The sequence below is a fragment of the Mytilus galloprovincialis genome, chromosome 8 (genome assembly GCF_965363235.1).
Source record: "Mytilus galloprovincialis chromosome 8, xbMytGall1.hap1.1, whole genome shotgun sequence".
NCBI classification, from domain to species: Eukaryota; Metazoa; Mollusca; class Bivalvia; order Mytilida; family Mytilidae; genus Mytilus; species Mytilus galloprovincialis.
In genome coordinates, this window is record NC_134845.1 from 64,201,420 (window position 1) to 64,223,121 (window position 21,702).

The window sequence follows — 21,702 nt, forward strand, 5'->3', positions numbered from 1 at the left end:
CAGTCTCAACTCGAACAGAACATTGACTTTAACAGTGCTTATTTATTTTCAAGGGGGGTTTGTCCGAACCCGCTGAACCCCCTTGGCTACGGGTATAATATGGCAGGTGTGTTTGTCTCCAATCTTAATTAACTAGGACTGTCAGTTTTCTGGCCACAGATTTGTTCTATCTGTACACGCTGGCTTCCTCCATCAATATAAATGACCACCATGATCAGCCAATAGTGCAGAAAGTGACATTAATCACTAGCAAACAATCAATCAATCCAAAATATGAGGGAGGAACTTTTTAGTATTTTTCATCATTTTAAAATTACTTTCTTTGGGTTCATTGTTAGATAATTATTATTACTTCATTTAATTAAGATGTGGTGTGAGTGCCAATGAGACAACTTGCAATCCAACTCACACTTTATAAAAGTAAACCATTATAGGTCAAAGTACAGCCTTCAACACATAGCCTTGGCTCACACCAAACAGCAAGCTATAAAGGGCCCCAAAAAAAGACTAGTGCAAAACCAATCAGACATCTGATCTATGTTAAAAATGAAAAACAAAAAACAAGAAACATTTGTATATTTGTATGATTTGAAGTCAACTTTCTGAGAAAAAAAGTTGATGTTAAAGGTGGGAATCTTCACATCATCATAAATAAGAATTCCCCCTTAGGTTTTTGACTTGTGTTGTCATCAAAGGGTCAAAGTATAATGTTAGAGGTTTAATCAACTGAGAAACAATATATATTTTACAGCTGGCAAGGAATAAAAAGTTTCTTAATCATTTCTTCAAAAAATTGTTCCTCTTTCAAGTTGAAATCAAACTGAAGCCTAATTACCAAATATTTCACATTTAATTAATCTTTTTTCTCTAAAAAAATTAAGAACATCATGTGTATAATTATCAATAGAATTTTTCTCACATATTTCTGGTTAATTAGTTTTGTTTATAGAAGAGTTTGATGGTTTATTTATATAAGAATTTGATGGTTTATTTATATAAGAATTTGATGAAAGATGAATTGAAATAAAACTTAAGCAGTTCACTTTATATCAGTTTGATTTTTGAAACATGTTTGCAAACATAAATTTTCATAATCATGCAACACTGTGTGAAGCTTAAATTTTATCAATTTCACTAACTTTAACTGAAAATGAGTCTCTCTAATATTCCGTATCTAAATTTTCACATATAAAAATTCAGACCTGAATGCTGAAGCTGCTTGATTTCATTATCTGTTTATTCATAAGGGCATGGACAGTAATACACCTCTCCTATTGAAGAGGGTGGTAAAGGGTTATTTTCGTGCAACGTGATCGCCGTTTTTTATTTCACGTTCAACATGTTTTTACTTTTTTATTTGACGTTCAGTCGTGCAAGACGGGTGCCTCGTTCAACGTGTTCTGCTTATTTAATTTTACGTGCATTGTGATTTTCAAAGTCTTATTTTGCGTGCTCAGTATTTTTCAAATAAAATTCAAACACTTGACAGGGATCGTCAAGAAATACTTTTTAAAAACCGTAAACCAATTATATCATAAATTTGTATACTAAATCGGGAATATCAAGTAAAACAAAGAGTTAATATATACAAGAAGACAGTGATTCAGTCACAAAAGGTTCACATAAAAGTATTTATTTTTCGTGCGACGTTCATTACAGAAATTATTTCACGTTCAACGTGAAATAATGTCTTATTTCACGTTTTTTTTCGTGCAAGTACCCCCCCTTTACCACCCTCATTGAAACTACAAAAACATTTTTGAAAGCTAAAATGCAGGTCTCAATAGGTCCTGGTTAACAGAATAGAGGATGCTAAAGATGATAGATAAATATAGACAAAGCTTAGTAAGACTATAAAGAAAAGAGAATGAATATCCTGAATTATTGGAGAAAAACACAAATGACTGGGGAAGATTCCAATCCTGACCCTCCTACATGTTTCCATACATTTGCCGGGAAACTTGTCGAACAATGTTTTATGTTTTGCTACTATGACATCCGACCAATATTTCCCAATCTCTTTAGCTCTAAGTTTTCAAAGAAGAAACCATAAAGTGCGTTGATTTTAAAACTTTTATCAAATTTGTTTGGTAATCAACTTTTTAAATCCTCCATGACCCTGTTGATACAGAGATACCAAGTTTAAAGTAAATCTGCACCGTCTGTACCCTAATATTATAGTCCCTATCACAATCATCTCAAGCTATTACAATTACATCCCGTGAAAATAACACATTATTTCTACCCTATTTTGTACTCCTGGGTAACATAAAGGCCCATAGATTGGCCAAATCTTGTGAAATGAGTCGTTTGAACACAACCAATTTGATATATCTTCTAATCTGTTTAACACATGGTCTTTTCTTGTTTGAAAAGATACGGTAGTTTGGCGTTTATTGATGTAAATTTTACGGACTTTGACTTTCTATAGATATCCTCTAATGTAACTAAACTATCAAAAACATAATCGAAAACACTAAAATAGATAAGATTCAAATCACCCACCGATCTCCTGGTACTTGAAAATTCGTTGCACTAGTGTTTTAATAAAAGGGTTATCGAATTTCAAATTTTGAAAGCATCGATTTAAACACAGTTGATATTGTAAATACTCATAAATGTTTCTTTTATGTTTAATTTCACTGTTTAAGTGTGGAATTGTTATAATGGCTAACAGAGAATTACTGTATTGTTTGTGGCAAGCGTTGACCCAATAATCCAAGGTCTAATCTGATAAAACTTCTGACACTTTGGGAAGCTTGAGTAGTCATCTAAAAGACAGAAAAAAACTTAGATATTTTTGAAAGATCTATTTTAAATTTGAGAATATAGAATTTGAAAAGATGAAAAGAGTGGCATGAGTGGGATAGGATATTTTAAAACAAATATTTGTATATCGGGACTTTAAATTTCATCTTTTGCTTTTTCATGTACAGTGGGATTGGTGTCTTTCGATCAATTTTTCTGGGTGATGTTTTTTGGACATTTTCTTTTTTCTTTTAAATTTCTTTTGGCTGCTGTTTTAATTTCCTCTATCATTTATTAATGTGTTATTTGATATTAATTGTTTTCTGATATCTCAGCTCTTTGACTGGTTGCCAGTATGGGCAAATCTAGCCGAAAAAAACCAAACATGATTTCGTAAAGTTTTGTTGCTGGTATAAGTCATTGCTAACTGGAAAATCATATAATTACTGTATGTCACATTGTATTTTTTTATAGTCAAGTTAGATTTCTGAATTTGTCAAGTGAACTCATCCTTTCAGCAGTAATAAAATCGGTGAAACACATCTGTGATAAATATAGGTTACAAGCACTTCAAGGAAAATAAAATTACAATATCTGTATTGAGCAAGGAAGTATATTAAAAGTTCTGCACTTAGTGTAAAACAAAGATGTATTACAACGAAATGATCAGATATCGTAAAAGGTCTAAAAGTTTTTTCCTCACCCAGATCTAATTTCTTAAAAGGTGCAAAAGTTGTTTCCTCACCCATATCTTATTTCTTCAGGGTAGTAATCGTGTGAATACTACAAGTTTATTATCTTAAAGTTAAAATTTGTTTTTAGTAGATTTTCATTATATTGAACAAATGGTCATTGTAAAAATGCAATTTGGGAAATTGTAAGTTCCAAATATAATGTCCTTATGTTTTGATAAAAAGTAATTTGGCATAAGCAAACTCAAAATTTAAATTTTGCACTTTTATAACATGAAAATTTAACAAGTATGTAGTTATTGCTCTGAAGAGAATTATGTAAGTTTTAGAAGTTTGACGCAAGAGGATTTTCAAAAATCAAGATAAATCTTTGAAGAACGTTTTGACAATTCTTGCATAAGTCTCATAAATGTAAAAGTTGTTTTTTTTTAGGGAAAATGGGTATATAAGCAAATCCAAGCTATCATTAGGTTTTTGTCGAGCCTTCGACTTTAGTCGAAAAAGCGAGACTAAGCGATCTTACATTCCGGCGGCGGCGGCGGCATCCACAAATATTCACTCTGTGGTTAAAGTTTTTGAAATTTTAATAACTTTCTTAAACTATACTGAATTTCTACCAAACATGGACAGAAGCTTGTTTATGATCATGAGAAAGTATCCAGAAGTAAATTTTGTAAAAATAAAATTCCATTTTTTCCGTATTTTACTTATAAATGGACTTAGTTTTTCTGCGAGGAAACACTACATTCACTCTGTGGTTAAAGTTTTTAAAATTTTAATAACTTTCATAAACTATCCTTGATATGTACCAAACTTGGACAGAAGCTTGTTTATGATCATAAGATAGTATCAAGAAGAAATTGTTGTGAAAATAAATTTCCACTTTTCCGTATTTTACTTATAAATGGACTTAGTTTTTCTGCGAGGAAACATTACATTCACTCTGTGGTTAAAGTTTTTAAAATTTTAATAACTTTCATAAACTATCCTTGATTTGTACCAAACTTGGACAGAAGCTTGTTTATGATCATAAGATAGTATCAAGAAGAAAATTTTGTAAAAATAAATTTCCACTTTTCTGTATTTTACTTTAATATAAATGGACTTAGTTTTTTTGCCAGAAACAAAACATTCACTCTGTGGTTTAAGTTTTTAAAATTTTTATAATGTTCTTAAACTATCCTGGATTTCTACCAAACTTAGACAAAAGCTTATTTCTGATCATAAGATATTATTCAGAAGTAAATTTTGTAAAAAAAAAATTCACTTTTTCCATATTTTACTTATAAATGGACTTTTCTTCCAGTTAACATTACATACAGTCTGCAGTTAAAGTTTATAAAACATTTATTAGATTCATAAACTATCCTGGATTTTTTTACCAAACTTGGAAGCTTCTTTCAATCAAAAGACAGTATCGTGAGGGAAATTTTTATTGATGTTTTTCCTCATTTTTGTTGAGTCTGCGATTAACAGCAAAAGTAGGCGAGACACCGGGTTCCGTGGAACCCTTACGAATTTTTTTATATATGTTGTTGGTTTGCTAGCTTTTTACTTTGACCCCAGATTTATTTTATTCTCATCAGTTTGTATGGCCTTGAGAATTTTCTCTGATTTCCCCCTATAGTTCAGAAGATTACTAATATGTTATCCCAATTTAGCTAGAATATATGTTATATCTGGAAATATAATTCATATTGCAACATTAAATTATCACACGATGATCATTCTGTTAGATAACTTTCTATTATTTGTACGATTTAAATCAGTAATGTACCCCTCAGCGTGAAATTGTCTAACAGCAAAAGATATTCCGAAAATGTTTGGAAATGGAGATTTTATCCAGTTTTAGAAGCTTTTTTGTAATGCAATGAAATTGAAATTTACGCTACTTTTGGGATGTACTTTAAATATGAAAAAGACATCAGTAGAAATAATTCAAGTACCTGCTGTTATATAAGTTTTTTATCATTAGGATCTTGTAGGAATAGAATAACGGCCATTAAGTGGCAGAAAATAATCATGAAAGATTTCTGAATTATTTTGTCAGCAATTATTACTATCCAAAGTACATTCAGTTATGTTAGATTAAATAATTCACAATATCTCTATCCTCCCCCCCCCCCCCTTTTTTTTTGTTATCTGCAGAAAAATAAGGATGACATTGACACTTGGTCAAGATATTTATGTATGGAAGTCATCCTAATTTTTAGAAATACATGTCTATGCCAACAACTGCACTTATCACAAAAATTAACCCAAGATTCATTTTAAGTATTGTTCTTGAGGGTCAAAGTGAAAGGACTCTCATATATCTATCCCAGGGGTGTCCGATCCAGCCATTTTCAAAAGGGGTCAAACCCAGGATAGAGGACAGGTTCCAACCATATGTCTCCATTCAAATATTCAAATGCATTGATCATCCAAAAAAGAGGGGGTTCAACCATTCAAACCCCCGAAAACCCCTCCCCCCTTGGATCTGCCACTGTATCCATATCAAAATATCCTTCTGTGGGAACATAATCAATTATTCTTTAATAATAAACATGTTGAACGATTTAAAAAGAATATTTGCAGTTCACTGTCATGACCATTTGAGACTTTTCAGTCCTGATATAGATATTACAAAACTGCATGTTTTTATGGAAAATTGGCAGACATTATGTGCAAAATATTTCTGCAATGGGGTCTTTGGTTTGAATCAATTGTTGTTCAATTAATTCAATATTTTGAAACTCAGTTACAACAATATATATACCATGTGGGATTTGATTTTTTAAATACCCATTGTTCAAATGGTGAGGTTTCAAATTTCTTATTGTTGACAAACAGCCACCTGTATTACAATTCCCCAAAATTGATTAAAATTTCAAAAACAGCTGATAAATAGTTTAAGATTCAAATCAAAAGGCTAAAACAATTGGGTGTTAGATGTGAAAGAAAATGTTGCTGATGTTTTTTCACAAGTTGTTTTAAAAAGATTTAAAAGAATATAACGATATCAATCTCAACGGTCCATATATGAGAAACAAGGTGTCGTGTCAGGGATACAGACAGGCTTTGTTCACGCCAAATCGAGATTTTACATCACCAGAATTAAAACACTGTTTTGATTTAGATGGATATATTTGTAACATGTCAATTAATTCTGGATTATGATGGAAAAATACAGTTAAGTGATTTTTTGACATTTTGTATTTATAATTTCAGAAATAATCTTGATTTGAAGTTTTTGGATTATATACAAAGAATACTGATATTTGTGACCAGTTTATAGAAAAAGCCTGGACTAAAACAGGTATGTACAATATAACTTGTAAACTTAAAAAAAGGAGATGTGTTATGATTGCCAATGAGACAACTCACCACAAGAGATGAAATGACACAACAATTAACAGCTATATGTCACTGTACAGCCTTCACCAATGAGGAAATCATATACAACATAGTCAACTATAAATGGCCCAAAGTAAGTCCAGATACAGAGCATGGACAGAATTGGCTATCCTTTACAATATTTATGTATATTTTGTAATGGAGACTTTTTATGGGAAGTGATCTGCCTAGGACAAACTTAAACAGTATGGTCCTTATCTTTAACATCTCATTGTTTTCTTATCAAAATTATATTTGTCTTCTTGATGCTATAAATAGGATAAAAATGATTTAACTTGAAAATTCCACCTATTTATATAAATTTCAGATGCTTTTTGAATTTTTGGGGAGTTCACTGCTTGTGTCATTTAAAAAGATGTAAATAATATTCTATTTCATAAAAAAAAAAAAAAAACTTGTGACTCAGAAAAGAATACATTACTTATGTAATGATATAACATCAATTATGTCCCATAGGAACAAAGGGAACATGAAAAATGAAGACCCTGTAAAATTTTAAATTGATAGTAGGGTTTTAAATTTTTTTTAGATACATTGAGTATTTTTTTTGTCTTTTTTGTTTTGTTTTTTAAGGTACATTAAAATTTAATTATTATTCATCACTTAGCTTCTGGCACAGAAAATTCATCAAGATATTTGTTTATTTAATAATTACTAGAATGCTTTTAGCAACTATCAGGGCAACAGCTTGAAACTTTCAGCATTAATCCTAACATTTCACAATATAAATTATATTAATGGATTTCTAAAAAAAAAATGAAATGCATTCTGTCTATATGAAACCCCTTAATTTCCATTGTACAAAGCAAAAGACACAGGGTAGATTTTTCTGCATTTGAGTCGTAATGTTGTTCATGTATTAAAAATCACCATTACACTTACTCTAAATTCAGAAATTTTTACTAGGTTTTTATTACCGGTAACACAAATAATGGGACTGGTTTAATATCAAATTATGCGAATTCACGTTTTGAATTCGTTCCTTATATCTGCGTGCAGATTTTCCTGAAATCCCAATGATTAATCTTACAGTTTTTCAATTCTTCAAAAATTGCAATATAATAAATACAGTCAATAATTTCTGAATTTACATTCAATAAGACAGCAGCCCAATAAAATATCAAAAAAAAAAAAAATAGTTCTTACCAAGAATAATTTATAAGTAAGGCAGTTGTTTTTTCATTTGAATTTTGTCACATTTTGTGATGCCTTTTATTGCTGATTATCTCATTGTTGAAGACCATATGATGACCTATAATTGCTTAAATTCACATTATTTAATATCTGTCTGAAAGTTCTTTTATTTGCAATCATAAAAAAAACTCCTTATAATATAATATTTTTAATAGTCTTCAACTATTAAATGTTACTAGTATATAAAAGTGATCATTCACCTAAAGTCTTGAGTTTAGACAGCAATTTGTTTTTTTTTTTAGATACAACCATTTCTTGATTATAACCCCTCCCCCTTTAACCTGGCCCTTTTTAAACCCAGTATCTATATACCTGCAAAAGAGTGTGAACTTAATAATCTCTAAGTAGCCACAAACAACCAAAATATTTTATCTACAAACCATAAAAGCTTGTATATCTATATTATACTGAGAGGTTGAATTAGAAATTTCTTTTGTAATTTATTGGTCAAACAAGCTTTGAATTTGTCAGCAATTTTAAGCTTCAAGGAGGTGTGGAAAATAAATATAAACAATCTTTTCAGGTGTTAGGTAAACAATATCACCTAGAATCAGTGTCAGTCCAGATGATAATAATTATTTGTGTATTGAATGACCTGTTGACCAGATGGTTTGGACAACTGACCATGCCTAATTAATGAAGAATGACCAGTCAATATTTAGGGGATGATAATATCACTTATAACACCCCTTGGGTATTAAAGTAATTTGAGAAATATTTTCAAGTGTTTTTCTTGGTCAGAATTTCATTAAGAGAACAGATGAAATGATAAATTAAGTAAACAAACTGGACAGAAGGAAAATTTGTTTGCTGTCAAGATGAGAGAAACGGTAGAAGTTTTTACTTCATAATGAATTGTACAGGTGACAATAGGTTAGGTCTGTTTGATTATTCAAACACACCTTTGAGAATTGTATGGAAGGATTATTTTCTGTTTTCTTGTAAAACAAGCTGATAAAATTAATTGAAATCACTGGTGGAAGAAATGACACAATATTGTTTTGATAAATATTTATGCAATATGCGATAAGAAGGAATTAGAAATAGAGAAAACAGACCTAATTTGTTTTTGTAAGAGTAAAACATATCATTTTCTAATTGTAATACCTTTCGGCTTGTCTTAAATCATAATCATCGTGTGTTTGTGTACTGAATAATTGTAAATTGGTTTGGGTTTTGTTTATTTTTTGTCGCAAATTAGCAGTTCTAGGTTCATTATTTTGTTGAGTTATATTGTTTAGATTATAAACATGGTTTTTGTTCCCTCGTGATCCTTTTTTTGTCATCAGTAGTTGCTATTTCAGTAACTAATACCCCACATTTCTTTTTTCAGGAATAAAGAAATTTTATTTGAAAACTTCACCAGTCTGTCTTAATGATATAGCCATATAAGTTGTTAAGATATTAGTTCAGATTTAAGGGATGACATCAAAAGATTGATGTAGGATAAAAAACTTAAAAAACAAATATTTTGGGGGTGGGGGGGGGGTTAAAATTCTGCAAGTTTTGTATATCTAAAATTGATTTTTACATATATCCCTATTGGTAAATCAATTTTTCCCAAACTATTTTAAGAGGGGGGGGTCAGTAAAAAAACTATGTGAATTAAGTTTTTTATCCTACATTGAACTTTTGATGTGGTCCCTAAAGCAACTTGCAAGATAAAAGACCACAATGATCATTGACAACACTCTCATCCTATGTGAAAGTCTTATGTACCTCCATAACAACCTGACTTTCCCTATACATGAATTATGTAAAGATTTTTTTTTCTTTTTTCTTTTCATTTCAAATTTTCCATTTGACCTGAGAAATGAAATGGTCAAATCAGATTTCTTTTCGAATTATTGTATTTCAACCCGTAAGGCACTATCTGACAGAGCCTTTGTTTTTTCCATATTTGGTCCATTTATAAAAAGTGCAGGTCTTTATATGCAAATGAATGTATGATGGAACATGTCATAATTAGAGAGTAATGTCCCCTTTGATTAAATATTCTAAAAGCCGTAACAATCATAGTGTGTAGTTGTCTCCTTTTTCGTAGGGTATTGAGTTATTTTCTATAATAATGTAAAACATTTTAATAGGGTTGATATTTATATTTTCTGTCAAAAAAAGGTGAAAAGTCGTCTAATTATAGTTTTATTCAAAAGAAATGAACACGCTGAGTTGTTGTACACTTCTCAAATAAACGATTTTTGTAAATATTTTGAAACAAGTTCAATTTAACCAGAATTAAAAGAATTTTTGAAAAACAATCTGTCAATGACAAATTTTAAATTAACATAATGTAGAAATTCTGAATTTGATACCCTATAATTTGAAGACAAATGGTGTTGCTTTGGTCAACTTATATTTGCATATCATGCCAACAATACACACGATTAGAATTTGAATAGGTTCAAATCCTGATTTAAATAGAAAAGTGACAATTTATTCAAAAAGTTGAAAATTTGATAGTAATAAATTGGCCTGCTAGTCTTGTATTTAAGCAGTCAGGTGGCATTTTTACACCGTTTTTGGGTCAGGTTGTTATATGAGATTTTGCTTAAAAGTCAGTACCATGGTATGTGGAGTTAAATGAGGAAATTATGTCATTTGTTGTTTCAAATTGAATAACGATTTTTCCTTGTATTGGATAGAAAGAAAATACCTAATGTTAAAAAGAAAGAACTGAAATTCAGGTAAGTTAATAAAACTTCAATGAATGATTTGTGGGGTACTAAATTTTGTTAAAATTACTGAGTGGTTCCTTCCAACCCCTTGTTATAAGTACCCAAAGAAATTCTATTTTCCATTTGTTACTCAAATGTGTTAATTTTAAAACCACATGAACCAATGTTGAATTTATAGAAAACCACAAAAGTTGATCAACCACAATGAGAGGCAATTTAATTTCACATTTTGTTTTCAAATGATGGCAGTAGTTAACTTGCTAAGTTAAATCTTATCTGGAATCAGTTGTTGGCGGTTTCCTAATTTGAATCTACTTAGAGGAGCATAGGTTTAAGCAATGTACAGTAATCATACTCACTCTGCTAACAAATTGATTTTAAGAGTAAATTTTATTTCAAATTAAGTTCCATATAAGGGAATGGCACTTTATACACATGTTGTGGTATAATCTTTTTTAGTAAGTTGGGCCTTGACAAATAAAAGACATCAGTTCCTGAATATAATGTATCTAGAGCAACAAATTTATGTGTTGAAAATTTACATGTTAAAAACATACAATTATATGCTTTTATGATAAGTATTTCAGTGCCTCACTAATTTTAAGTTGTGCATAGATTCATTAACAGATCAGTCTCATTAATCTTCTTTTTTTTTGAGAATATACCTTATGAATCTACCATTGATAAGGAGAACCGCTATTGACTGTAGTCATTAGGTAGACTTCTCTTGGCTATGTAGTTTCTTCAAAACTGTAACATGGTGGAAATAGTGTTGTCTGAAATCTTGATTAGCACACAAATTATAAATTGGTGATTTTAAACAGCATTTTTTACCTCTTTTTGTACTTTTGCTCAAGTTAAACATTTTTGTTATCAAGGGTAAAAATGTGACATTTAATTTTTTTTCAAAAAACCTTTATTACAAAGCTTTTCAAAAAAACTTCATTTATGTGAATGTTACGGTCATATTTGACACACCAAATCTTTTATTATAAAGATAATTTGCTGTGTTAATATGTTTCTTTGTGTCAAAGCCTCATAAAAATACAACAAATGTCATCCTTAAAATGGTACAAAAAACTGATGTATTTCGTGTAAAATAGCTTTTAATTTTATAGCTTTTGTCGAATGGCCAAAGCCTCTTGTTCACCTTCTCTCTCGAAGTGTCACCGAAATCATGAATGCGGGGATTTAAATCGCTAAATCTGCGAATTTATCCCATAAACCAATACTATTGTAATAATGTAATAGTCAATAGGTCAGAAAATGATTTTTGATTGAAAGCAACATATTTAAACCTGCAATTGGCCCTTTAAGTAGATTAACTTTTTAACATATTAGTGCAACTTTTGTCACCTGGACACAATAAGAAAATAAACTTTAGATTAACTCCATCTAAATAATACACTGACCACAAGCTGTTTTTATTTGTCTGGTTAATTTTCTATTTGTATCATTGTACCTGTTATGCTATGATTTTGATTAGGTCTTTTTTCTCTAGACACAAAACAAGTCACGATTGTGTGTCACTAAGATTTAAATCGGAAGCAAATAATAATAAATGCTGATTGCCACGATTGTATGTTATTAAAGGGCTCCCCGTCAAAATTGTTGTTTTGTTTATTTTTAATCAATGATCCTTGATTGGTTGGTTGATTAGACATGGGTATCAAGTTTTCTCCCGAGTTGAACCGTTTTTGTTGTGAGGTCCCCCATATTGCATGCATCTATCTTTAAAGTTTTAAATCGAAGAGGTGGATATAGCGGTATTTCTTTTATTCTACTCTTTTTATTTCCTGTTTGAGTATACTATGACTGCTGTATGAATTAAGGTAGGCAAGTTTATCTAAAAACCACAAAGAACATTTTATTTTAATTAGTAATTTAATTTAATTTGATATGGATGTGATCTGGTACACTGTCTGGTGACTTCATTTTAAGTGGTGACCAGTTTATTTAGTTCATCTTAAATGGATGCATTTGATTTCTAACAATGGAATGAATTAATGTGATGAAGGTAAACTTATCTTAGTTAATTTACAATATTTTGATTCTAAATGGATGGTATCATACAGAACCTGTATATAAAAAAATTACATTAAAAAGATAGTTTTTAAGAAACTTGTTGATTCAAAATTTTGGCATACACAAAATTCATGTAGAATTTATTAATTTTAAAAATGTACACGTGAGAACTTGTATTCTTGTTTAAATTTAATTTCATCTTTTATATCTTAAGTAAAAGATTCCAGTACTCAATAGAAAATTGTACATTAACAAAAAAGTCAATACAATAATATTGATGTAATATATTTATAGACCTTAATTAGAAAATTACAATATCAAATTCAAGATAATCACTCATTTTGATATCAGAATTTTTTTTTCATATTCAGTGAGAAAACATTTTATTTTGGCAATATTATTTGAGGAATGAAACAATCTTATCCTCTAATTCTATCTAAAAGCATCAGATTAGGCTAATTAAGTATCTAAATGAAGGTTTCCATAAGTAGATAAGTAACAAATTCTTCGTCTTCCCCTAAGTAAATAATCAGAATGAATAGGAGCCAATCTGGTTATTATCAGAAACGTTACCTAAGCTTAAATTATTTATAAATTAATGACAGCACAAAATTACTTTCATTAAATTGGAGATGAAAAGTTGAAGAACTGTTTAATATTTTTTGTCTCTAGCGTCTAACGTTGGTTCAACCCTTAACATGTGGGAACGTTTTCGGCATCAGACTTAAATTAAACTGGCTTCGTTTCATGGTGTTTTGTAATTAAAAGAAAGAGGGAAATTATCAAAATAAATACAGCTGATCGTTATATTTTTATGGTTTATGTAAGATGATGATTGCAAGGCACTCATTTTTCAACAAATCCGTTACTTTCTATTTACTGCTTAATTTTGTATTTAATTAAAGAAAATGGATATTTTGTAAATCCCACTGATCGAAAGTACTCTTTTAACTGATGATTCAAGTTAATAGGTTTAATGCTAATAGATTTTGGAAGAAAGAGTTGAAAGAAGGTTAATTTAAGACTCATGTTTTAGAACTGCAATACCTAAAATCCTTTTGATTTATAGAGGAAATACAGTCCCTTTTTTCTGACTTATGGAAGGTGTGAATGGTTCTCAGTTCATGTATGTAGTTGAATGAGATATTGCACATGTCTACACTAAATGTTCTTTTTTTTCTGGCAAACCTGACGTTTCAAATTGTTACTTTTAAGAAGTTTTTTCAGAAGTAAAATTTGTTAGGGAAACTTTGTCTAAAGTTTAAAGCTACAGTGATAAAACTTGTATTTAAAAGATTGCATAGTGGCTCAATATCACAAAAATAAAGATTAAATGGGGGTAAGAGTGGGTTCCCTCAGAAAGACAACTTTAGTTATCTATGTATTTTAACCATATATCAGTTGCTCCATGAGGGAGAGAGGATGCCCTGCCCCCCCCCCCCTTTCGTGGGAAAAATTTGGTTGATTATATAGGGAAATATTGAAGCAAGACTGGAGCGGGGTCCCCTTAGGTTAGTCAGCGGACCCCCCCTGAGGAAATGTTCTGGATCTGCCACTGGTTGCTCCATGAGGGAGAGGGGATGCCCTCTGGTATCAAATCTTTCTGCACTTATCTTGTTCACTCTTACTCTCAAAGCAGTGAAAAACTAGTTACAAATGAAAAAATTGACTGATTGATGCTTTAAAAGAAATTCATTAGAGTCAGATCTTGAACCTGGTTTATTAGTATTTCCATATCATGAGTTTGAACATGGATCCTTATAACGAGTTGTCATCTTATGGTGCATTACGGTGCAGTACTTGTCTCTTCTGTCTGTCCATCATTCAAAATATGACATCACACAATTATAATGATCAATTTCAAGTTGAAATTGACATTATTAAAATTTGTATGAAGTTTTTGATTGAAATTAACATCAATGTACCCAGAATAGCTGATAGATGTCTCAATACACAAATGGCAGACGATTGAAAAGGCTTAAATAAATACTTCAAAAACTTCTGCACCCTGAATTTTGAGCTCTTGTATTTTAATTGTACAGCTTTTGAAAATTTGTTTAGAATTTTAAACATGCGGCTGAGATAATTGACATTGGGTTTCATATCTATAACGATTGTTACGCACTTTGAAAAACCTATCAAATTGAGAAGTCCTGTATAGAAACATAATAAATGCCATTAGTTATTAAATCTATTCAAATACTTAACATTTAGTAAGAACTATTTCAATTTTTATAACAAAAAAAAATATATGGGTTTTTAATAATTTTTCGCATGTCAAATGTTTAGTTATTGATTTGATGAAATGAGACCAAATAGTCAAGTATTTTTTGTAAGTTAGAGTTATTATATTGTACAAAATTTTAATTATGAGCTTAATTAGAAAACTATCCATTAGACTTTACAAATTATGTCATATTTGTCAAAATAAACATGCAATACAATTTGTATTTCTTATTTACTGTAAAGAGATTTAAGAAAAATCGATTTGTTTGACTTTACAAATTGTACGTCATATTTGTTAAAATAAATATGCAATATTTCTGATTTGCTATAAAAGATTTAAAAAAAAAAAGGATTTGTTAGACTTACAAATATGTCATATTTGTCAAAAATAAACATGTATTGCTTTTTTTTTTTTTTTTTTGCTATAAAAGACATTTGATATTTCAATTTTTTCTGTCGAGAAAGTTATGTCATAAATACGACTGATAAAATCGTTAAAGGTTTGATATGATTATAGGTTCACTGTTTCCAAAACAAATATAACTACCAGTTGTAGTAATTTACTAGTGGTAGGTCAACGAGCTTTTAATAGGGGAGTCAACTACAACATGAAAGAGATCCATAGGATTGGAGATCACTTTCACCGGCTACAAAAAACAATTTTTCCAAATTACATCAGATTATCCAGAAATTAGCACTTGTATAGGTAATTTAAGATAGATCTGAAGAAATCTACCTTAACACATGTTTTGTGTGATAATGACGTTACGGATATTTATTATAAGAAAAGTATTTAGGTAGCAATTTCACGTTTTGTTACGCAGGGCAGGGGTTATAGATATGATGACATAATTTATTTTAGAAGCAATCTTAAGTTTTGTAATTAAGGGTAGGGGTTAGAGTATCGATGATATTTCTTCAAAGTAGGTGGAAATTTGATAGATATATTTGAAGATAAGAAGATACAATTGACTCACTGAAAAATGTAAAACATGCTTGATTTCTGTTTTCTTTTCTGTCGATTTATCTGTATATTTTTCTAAGATAGGATTTGGACATGAATTTATCTGTAAGATTAATGTGTGTCTATCTGAAGGTCTTTGGGAAAGGTTTTGATATTAACAATGTTACAGTGTGTGAAAGCATTTTTTTCAATCATGAATTAAGCAGTTTTAATACATTCTTTATGGGTTGTTCACAAAAACATGCACATTTTTAAGCTTAAGATATATGTATCAAGTATATTTTCCTGTCTTTATGTTCTAAATTCATAAATTTAAAAGATTAAATTAATTGAAAATATGCTTAAATAATCTATTTCATAAATTCTTAAAGGGGATTTTAATGAACATGCATGAAATATTTGCCACTGGACATAAAGCAACCAACAGTCAATCAATCAATGTCAGCTTAGGTACCAATTAGTTCTAATAATGTAAAATGGAAAATTTCAACAATACTTCTTTCATCCATTTATTCTTTCATAAACTTTTCATTAGAAAAAAAACCTTGATTGTTGCTACCAAATTCTATGAACTTTTGACAATTGAAGAAAGCCAACAGGTCAACAATTTTGCTGTTTCTTAATAGAAAAACAGTCTCTTAAAGCTAATACTTGAAAATCTAAACATTTTTTATACATTCTAAGCTGAGTGGGAGGAGTCTACGACTGAGGAAGTTGCATGTAATTAGAGTTAGTGAATGAATTGGTTTCATTGACAGAGCTTGTATTTGATACAGATTATTCAAGTCTTTTGGATGTTTAAGCAGGTGTTAAACATTGTCAATTTCGTCCAGTTATAGACAGGGAAAATTAGACATCAATTTTCAAGTGTTTTCTGTGGAATGTGATAATTGTCTTGGCAGGATAATCATTGGTTTAAGTCATCGTGATGAAGCTTGTTTGACAAAAAAATTTATCTTGGTTTGTTTTTTTTATTTCCCGATTATTTTGAAATACTTGGATTTAGTCTCTTGATTAGGTAAGTTGATTCTGAAAATATTTTTTACTAAGGAATTGACCATATTAAGGTTGTTTTTGTTTTTTTATAAGCTTTAAACATCTTTAAAACTATTAAAATTGTTTCACTTCAAATGAACTGTGTTGAAATATTGTCTCATTGGCATTCATTCCAGATCTCCTCATTTTTAAAATGAGATATTTTTGTCTACAAATGTTGGATAGCTTGTTCTTTTTAGTTCGAATTTCAATTATATATATTAGGAGCATATTAATAACTGCTTTAGATTCTTTTAAATTTAAATGAAAAAAATGTCAAATTAAGTGTAAGGTGGTTTAACGTGTTCTAGAAAGTCCAAATATGGCCTTAAGATTAGATTGAAAATGAAAAGTGGTTTGCCAAGGTATAGTGCTCAAATTTTCTGGGTTTTTTTCTCTTTATGATTGGATGTGCAGAGTTGTGGCTCTTGATGAATTACCTCCCCTTTGGAACAAAAACAATATTGACAAGGATAATTAAAAGTTGTTGGATAAGTGACAAACATTAATCACTCTTGTACTGTAAACAATCAAAGACAAAGAGGCAATTAACAAAACCTTCACAAGTTGTTATTAATGTACATAAATCATTATTTGTGCAATGTTATATCAATTAAACGAATATTATCCAGTATTGTATATCATTATACTATGTGTGAGGCATGCATGGATATTGTTTTAGAGAAATGACTAGTAGGTCTGTTGTATTCAATAATGTCAAGATTTTGTTCTGAGTTCAGCAAAAAATGAAATTCAAAAAAAGTTCCAATACTTTTTGACAAGCAAGATATCTTTCCAATTATATAACTATAATCATGATAATAGCCAAAAAACAAAAGTATGAATGTTTTTATAAAAGTTTGGAAAAATTAGTCAAAATCGAAGATAAAAACTTTCATTTTGCTTTTGAAAAATACTTCTTATAAGGACATGTATCTTAGAGAAAGAGAACATGTTTTATATGAAAACAGGTACTGCAGTCAAGGTCATTAAAAACTACCCTTTTCAAATTGCTTTATTTTGGAGTTGCGTTATACACACAGCAGAAATTTATATATGGTTTTATGAGAAATTGGCCATAAAATAGTTATACAGGAATAAAGAAATACGTTAACCTATACATTAATAGCCAATTTTAGAAATAAAAAATTGAAATAAGTTAATAAATTTTGATAATTAGATCAGTGACATGTAATAATTATTTTATGAATAAATTAATAAAAAAATGACCATATTTTCAATTAATATAATAAAACATTTCATAATTTTTATAAAGTTGAAATACCCAGACGGTCAAATGACATTTCAGTTCTACCTGTCATAGGTAAATTACCCATAATTACAAAAGGGAGGTAACTGAAGATAAACAATGTATAACATGGCATAGAACATCATGCCACACTTATATAGGGTGTGAAATACCTCTGGGGTAATGATTGTTTTATGGCACTTTAATATGTGTAAAACAGTTGGATGTTTACAGTTAGAGAATTTGAAGGATTTGCAGCTTGTTATCAAGAGATTTATGTCATTAAAGAGTCTCATTTTTAGGCATTCAGTTTTCTGGTTTGAATGATTTTACACTAGAAATTTTGGGGCCTTTTATTAATGTTGCTGTTTGGTGATGGTGTGAGCCAAAACTCTGTGTTGAAGGCGGTACCTTGACCTGTAATGGTTTACTTTTATAAGTTGTTACTTGCATGGAGAGTTGTCTCATTGGCACAAATACCACATCTTCTCATATCTATTTAAATCAGTATTTAGGTATAAACTCCTTCATTTTATTTCAGTTGGGAAAATTAAAGTACTATACTTAGACTGATCTGCTTTGGGGGTTATATCTCCTTTCATTTTATTTCATAAAAAAAATTCCACTGAGGCTTATTTTCTCTGATTGTTCGTGTTTGGAGCTTTCCTTCACAAATATCTAAAATGTTAAAGTATTGTACCTTTAGCTGAAACTTTCATGTCTAAAAAAGTTTTATTCTGGTAAAAAATGTTCATGAAAAGTCCCTAATCTTAGCATCAACCTCTTATTAGATAACATAGAAATTTCAGTACATGTATATGTGGAAAACTGATATTTGAGGAAGTTCTCTATTTGTTTTAAATATTTATCATGTTTATTATGTAACTGAATATTCGTGTATTGTAGGCTAAGTTTTAGGTCTAGACATATTGATGCTGCTAAAATTAGAATTAAAATTAGGTAGGTGAAACCATTTTTGGAAAAGTCTTTAATAAAATTATTAGTAAAATTGAAATTGTCTTACATCAGGCCCGTAGCCAGGAATTTCCAAGGGGGGGGGGGTTATTTGGACTCATGAACTCGGCTTTAACAGTCACAATTTAAACAGAACGTTGACTTAAAATGTTTAGCAGTGCTTCTTTGGTTTCAAGGGGGGGGCGGTTTCGGACGAACCCCTGGCTAAGGGTATGTACATTATGATGATAACAAATACCTGCTATTTTAAACATGTGTCTTGCTTTGAGAAAATGAACCAGAATTATTCATACAGTAGCTAAAGATGTACTATTATAAATCTGAGGAAAACCTATTTAGTTTTAAGAGTTTTCACCTTGGACCAATAGAAGTATTAGTCCTAGATTACACCTGCTTGATTATACCATGGTAGATCAGAGGTCTAAATGATAGTGCAGACTGTTTATAATGGGAGACCGACACTGGCAGATCCAGAAATTTTCATAAGTGGGGGCCCACTGATTGCCTAATAGGGGGCCTGCTCCAGTCACGCTTCAGTGATTCTCTATATAAGCAACCAATTTTTTTTCCAAAAAGGGGGGCCCCCCCCTTAAATCTGCCTCTGACCGAAAGAATATCAATAAACAAATAGATCTATTTTCAGTAAACCTATCATTAGTTCAAAGTCTAAACGTTGCTTCATGTAAGGTATTTCAATATAGTCATATTGATGTTTGTTTGCTTAATATTCAGTGTAATATGAACAGAACTGTTCTACTTGCATACTAAATGAACAATATGACAGTATGCAACTAAAAAGTAAAGCTCAAAAGTACAACAGCATCTTTCTGACTAGATTTACTGGATGTGAGTTATTCCCCCTTTCATTTGATTACTATTTTTAGGATATGAGTACTGTCCCCATTTTAGGGAAGTTTTGCTGTTAAAGACAGTTGTAAGAAAAAAGATTCTTTATATGTACAATGCCTTTCATTTTTTTTAATGGTCTTAAAGACAGTTGTAAAAGACAGTTGTAAGAAAAAAGATTCTTTATATGTACAATGCCTTTCATTTTTTTAATGGTCTTAAAGACAGTTGTAAGAAAAAAGATTCTTTTTATGTACAATGCCTTTCATTTTTTTTTTAATGGTCTTTCAACATCCACCCAACTCAACTAAACAAACGTGTATTCCTACATTAAACTGAAATAATATGTATACCAAATAAAGAGTTTTATACCTACGGTACTTCCTACTTTACCCTTTAATTGTTGTTACACAGTGTATGGCTTTTCAGAAAGGGGAATAACTTATATCAGATTATTTTTAAAGCCATATAATTCTGCTTGACCAGGCCCGTAGCCAGGAATTTCCATAGGGGGGGGGGAAGATATTTGGACCCACGAACTCGACTTTAACAGTCACAATTCGAACAGAACGTTGACTTTAACAGTGCTTATTTGTTTTCAAGGGGGGGGTTCGTCCGAACAGTATGCAATTAAAAATGTATGTTGGCCATCTCCTTATTGATATTGTTATTAATCAGAAACTTCACAAAATAGAAAACCTCTGTGGCCTTTTTTCTTTCAATGAAATGGAGTATATTTTTTTTCTTCAAATTCTTGGTAATATTGATGTAAAAAAAAGTACAAAAATAATTATTTATTTGTATATATCAAATTTGTTGAATGAAGTTCTATTTTCATCAGTTCAATTATAGAAAACCATCAGTCAAAATTAACTAATTTACCATTGGCAGTAACTTGAAACTTCCAATCACCAACTTGTCAAAATATTTGTTTATTCCCAGTGGGTATAATTGGCAATTAACAATACTTCCTAATATCTTCCCTTGTTAGGGGGTGTCAGGGACCCTGGAGGGGGAGGTGTATATCAGATCGAAATCTGACATTACATACAAATAAATCTGTCACTGAAATGTACATATTGTAATAAGATAGTTGGTATCAAGATAGATTTCATATGATTAGATAGTGTAAGATAGATGCAAAAACTTGTTTGTTTGTTTGACTTTGAGGATTTGTTACGATTATTGTGCAAGGGGGAATTCACCAAGAAGGTTTGTATATTTTTGTTCATCTCACCTGCAGGTTCAGAGGTCAAATAGATAGTCTTGTGCAGTATTTAGTATGCAATTGAAAATGTGAAATTATAGGGGTTCATGGTCATTTAGAATCATGATTTTACAATGCATAAGATAAGCATGCCTTTTAGAAGGGTATAGAACTTTGTGCTCTAATTTTACTAAGAAAGGAATAGAATTTTGAACCACTCTAATACCGTTTATTTGCTTCAAATTTATCAAGTAAGCATCATTAAAAAAAATTAAAACTAATAAGGTAGAGGAAGTTGAAAATTATGATAGCACTTATAAATTAAATTTGATAAATTACAAATACAAAATTAGTGCAAATAGTTGTACATGTTATTTATAATCATGATAGGATAATCCAAATTATATAATAATTCCTTAATACAAGGAAATTATCGATCTTTGTGCATTATAATTAAGTTTTTTTTTTTT

At 30.1% G+C, this 21,702-nt stretch overlaps 1 protein-coding gene across 2 annotated transcripts in view; it reads left to right on the forward strand.

The window, feature by feature from the left end:
• Positions 1 to 12,438: 12,438 nt before the first annotated feature.
• LOC143042364 (protocadherin-11 X-linked-like) overlaps positions 12,439 to 21,702 on the forward strand; it is a 32,968-nt gene continuing 23,704 nt past the window's right edge. Inside the window, exon 1 of one of the 2 annotated variants that reach the window (XM_076214648.1) lies at positions 12,439 to 12,537. The gene's annotated coding sequence lies outside the window, so the exon portion shown is untranslated. Of the gene's footprint in view, positions 12,538 to 21,151; positions 21,238 to 21,702 lie in introns of those variants that run through there. The other variant, XM_076214647.1, reaches the window with a different exon arrangement.